This window comes from Salvelinus fontinalis, chromosome 19, assembly GCF_029448725.1.
Source record: "Salvelinus fontinalis isolate EN_2023a chromosome 19, ASM2944872v1, whole genome shotgun sequence".
Taxonomy (NCBI): domain Eukaryota; kingdom Metazoa; phylum Chordata; class Actinopteri; order Salmoniformes; family Salmonidae; genus Salvelinus; species Salvelinus fontinalis.
This window is the reverse complement of record NC_074683.1, coordinates 13,274,255-13,278,492: the sequence shown is the minus strand read 5'-3', so window position 1 is coordinate 13,278,492 and position 4,238 is coordinate 13,274,255. Positions and strand designations below refer to the sequence as shown.

At 38.9% G+C, this 4,238-nt stretch overlaps 1 long non-coding RNA gene across 1 annotated transcript; it reads left to right on the top strand.

Moving 5' to 3' along the window:
• The first annotated feature begins 675 nt into the window (after window positions 1-675).
• Window positions 676-3,398, top strand: LOC129816996 (uncharacterized). The gene is made up of 3 exons (XR_008753646.1): window positions 676-788; window positions 2,449-2,525; window positions 2,603-3,398. It is a non-coding gene; the product is annotated as an uncharacterized LOC129816996 (long non-coding RNA).
• Window positions 3,399-4,238: the final 840 nt, after the last annotated feature.

The window sequence follows — 4,238 nt, the reverse complement described above, 5'->3', positions numbered from 1 at the left end:
ACATGACAACATGATGTTTTCCAATGATTTCATATTGGTTTCTCTTTTTTTACATTGAATATGTTGCTATTATTGAATTGTAGGTTGCAAGTTGGTAAACCATGCAAAATAGTAGTAGTTGTAGTACACATCTTATACAATCTCTCTAAAATAAGTGTGCAGAGCAGTGAGGGGTTGTGGGAGAGTTTGTTTCTTTTTGCTCCCTGTGCAGAGCTGGATGGCTCACAAACTCCCTTTCCAGGAAAGAGGCAGAGGTCTTGCCACTTAAAACGCTAGAGCAGGAAAACATTATTGTAAAGGAATGGTGTGGGGTGGGACACAGAATGATAGCCTCAAACCAAGCGGGAATATTTTCACTTCATTAATGGCAACATGATACTGGAAGAATGATTCCAGCTGGGACAGGGCGATCAAAAGGAAGAGCCTTTAACGCCACACCCGCCAAAAATTCACCAAAAGCTTACCCATGATGTTGCACAAAGATTTAAGTCTGTAAGTCATCATTTTAGTCAAAGTATGATATATTTGGGCTTGAAGTGAGAAATTCAAAGTGGGAACTCTGTGGAAATCAGTGTCAATGACATGTAGCTAAGTTATTTCTGATTTACGTGTCAGTTATAGGGCTGGCATTAGTTAATTTGGAACCACCTACCCACAATCATGTTAGACCCTAGACATAACACGTGTGGGCTCATTGCTGTTTACAACCTGTTGCTACTGTGGCTTAATGCGTCTGCAATGCACTTCGACTCTTGGGAGATGTGGGATGGGCTGACGCTGGTGAAACGGTAAGAAAATAGCTAAATGATTCTGATGAGCGGATGTAGTGGATAGGTGAAATGTCAACACAGCTGGGACACCACTTTGATTCTGGAGACGTGCACGGCTGCGCTACAAAAAGTGTAGCAGTTGCTCGCTAACTATACAAGTTTGGCTGGCTAGTTAGCCATAGCTAGCATGGCTAACTGTGTGGTGAGAACAATTCATTTTAAGTAATTTAACATATAGCTCAGGGAGTAAATCACTGCTTTGCCCATAATAACACTACCACGTTGCCTAACACGCAAACCACATCGGCAACGTTGCGAGCGTTGCAAAAGACATGTACACATACATGTTACGCATGTGAATGAGCATCTACATAGCCAAGCCTAAAATTGAACTGGTTTCTATTTGAGAGCCTCCATGCGCTGCAAGTCCCCCCCATAAAGGGTATCAGGAAGATACAAACCGAGGTGGATGCTTGAAAGACAAACGAGAAGAGATTAATTACGGATAATTAACTAAAAACGAACTAGGTTTTCCTTTTTATCTGTGGATGAATTGTTATTTTAGAGAAACATGATTTTATATGACTTCGGGGCAAACTTCTACAGAGATCCAGCAAAAAATAGGACCATATGTATTTCAGGTAAAATAATAATAAATTTTTAATCTCATAGGACCAATTACCTAGCAATAGCAAGCTAGCTAGCTAAATGTCCATGAATGTTTCGACATGCTCCCAAATTAATATAGTTGATTCACAGTTGGTTTTGATACTTTAACCTGTGTGGATGGAAAAAATCTACACGCACGTGAAGGCATGCGCGTGGCCGATGTAGTCAATATGTTACACCCAAACCAGATCGGCCACCTTGTATGCGCCAGCGTTGCAAAATAAATGTACATGCACTACCGTGCTTCAACGGGCGTTTGCGTAGCGCTGCAAGTCCCGCCTCTCCCATCTAATCCTTCGCTTTCAGGAGCAAACAAACCCACGTGAGTATTTAAAAGAAGAATGAAGAGAAATTAATCATAGATAACAAACTAAAAACTAACTAGGATCATTTTGAGGTCATATGAATTTAACTACTCTGCCATTTTCAAAGTCACCCCCATGGGCACAGACATCAGTTCAAACTGTGTAGTTTTGATTAACATTTGGTTGAGTTGTCAACTAACCTGAATTCACCGTGAAAAAAAATGACACCATGTCATTGGATTTAGGTTAAAGTTTTTTTTTTTATACAATTCCCTTTTTCACGTTGATTCAACATCATCACATGACATTTGTTTTGTTGAAATGACTTGAAGACAACGCTGATTCAATCAGTTTTTGCACAGTGGGATGTCGCTCCATCCATGACTTTTCTTAAATAAGTCTACAACTGTTGTTGTTAGAATTTCGATATCACAAACAAGTTTTGTGTAGTTTTAGGAGGACATGTCATCCCCCCCCCCCCCTGCCCTTCCTTCACTCAGCAGTTGGCTGCCATCTGACAATGGCCCATTGAAACTACCAACAAAATGATGTCTAAACTAATTTCACACATACTGTAGGTAATGCAGTTAGTTCCTCCCTCAATTTTGCACTTCTGTGTTCATCAGAGTAGCATTCTGTCCCATCCAACAGGCACCAAATGTGAGAACTAATATTGCATTTGCCTATATGCCATTTTCTCTTAGGCTACCCATCCCAGCCCCCCTCTGCTCTGCATGGCCACAGAAGTGAAACCATGGTCAGACAGACACCTTCCTCTTGAGTAGGTCATTGTATGTCATTATCAAGTTTATAGAATTTAGGCTATTCACTAACTCCACCTCTGTGTCTGTGTTTCAGGAGTCAACAGACAACAACAATTCAGCCTCACGGAAGTTTGTTTAGAAAAATGTACACATTCATTTGAGTAGCTTATTGTGAAGGTAGGCCTATGTCACTGCCTATGTCATAACTCACATGCCCAGAAAACTGAGAAAGAGAGGATCTCACACAAAAAATGGTAATCAGGTCACGCACCGTCCATGATTATCCAACCCTGCTAAAATCCCTACACCACCTAGGTGAAGAATAGTAGAGCCAGGACTACAACTATGCTGGACAATCATGGATGGCTTGACCCGGGTGCTGATGTACACAGTGGGTAGAAACCCCACAGACTGTCTTAACTGTACAGTTGAAGTCGGACGTTTACAAAAACCTTATCCAAATACATTTAAACTCAGTTTTTCACAATTCCTGACATTTAATCCTAGTAAAAAATCTCTGTATTAGGTCAGTTAGGATCACCACTATTTTAAGAATGTGAAATGTCAGAATAATAGTAGAGAGAAGGATGAATGCATATTAATTACTTAAAAATCATACAATGTGATTTTCTGGATTTTTGTTTTAGATTCCATCTCTCACAGTTGAAGTGTACCTATGATAAAAATTACAGACCTCTACATGCTTTGTAAGTAGGAAAACCTGCAAAATCGGCAGTGTATCAAATACTTGTTCTCCCCACTGTATATATATCACAGAATGGGTCCGTATTTTGTTTGATTGATCATTCAATACCTGTTCTGATAATGTACACATATAACAAGCCGAGCAAACAATATAATGGAAAATAAATGATTACAATGTACAGAAAGCACACGTCATTATAGTCTACTCCTGCGCTCAGCGTAATATCACACATTGACTACTGAAGGTTCCCAGTGTTACTACATGTTCTAGGGGGGACACATTTAAATGTCAATTGTTATGGGGGTCCTCATGAGTGTCACTGAAGTTAGAACCATGTTTGTGCTCTAACACGCCATCACATCCTCCTCTCTTGGGTATAACCGATATTACAGTATACACATCCTGTTACAGGAACACTGGTGTTATGTTTGTTATTATTTTGGGGAGAATACAAGGTAACTAGGAATGTTGTACTCCATACACATCAACAGCGTAACATCTGGATGACGTTTGATAAAACTAAGTAAATAATTAGGAATATACATATCAAATTTTTATGTATACATTGTACGATGTTTATTGTTAGGTCATACATTTGGTCCAGAGTATGATTTATGATTTGACCAAGTGACAGCCTCATTCTAACATCAAAACAATGTGCGTGAAGTGAGGCTATTGTATTAGTAGCTAGCTATATTGCTATAAATGTATTTGATTACATTCTAGCTAGTGTTCATCACTGATACTGCCATTATTTGCTTTCCTTGGCTTCATACAAAAACCTTTAGGGCCAACTGTTACAGTGCCTTCGGAAAGTATTCAGACCCGTTGACAATGTCAATATTTTAGTAAGTTACAGCCTTATTCTAAAAATTATTATTGTTTTTTTTAACCTCATCAATCTACCCTCAATACCCCATAATGACAAAGCAAAAACAGGTTTTTAGAAATTTTGTATAAAAAATATAAAACTGAAATATCACATTTACTTAAGTATTTAGACCCTTTACTCAGTACTTTGTTG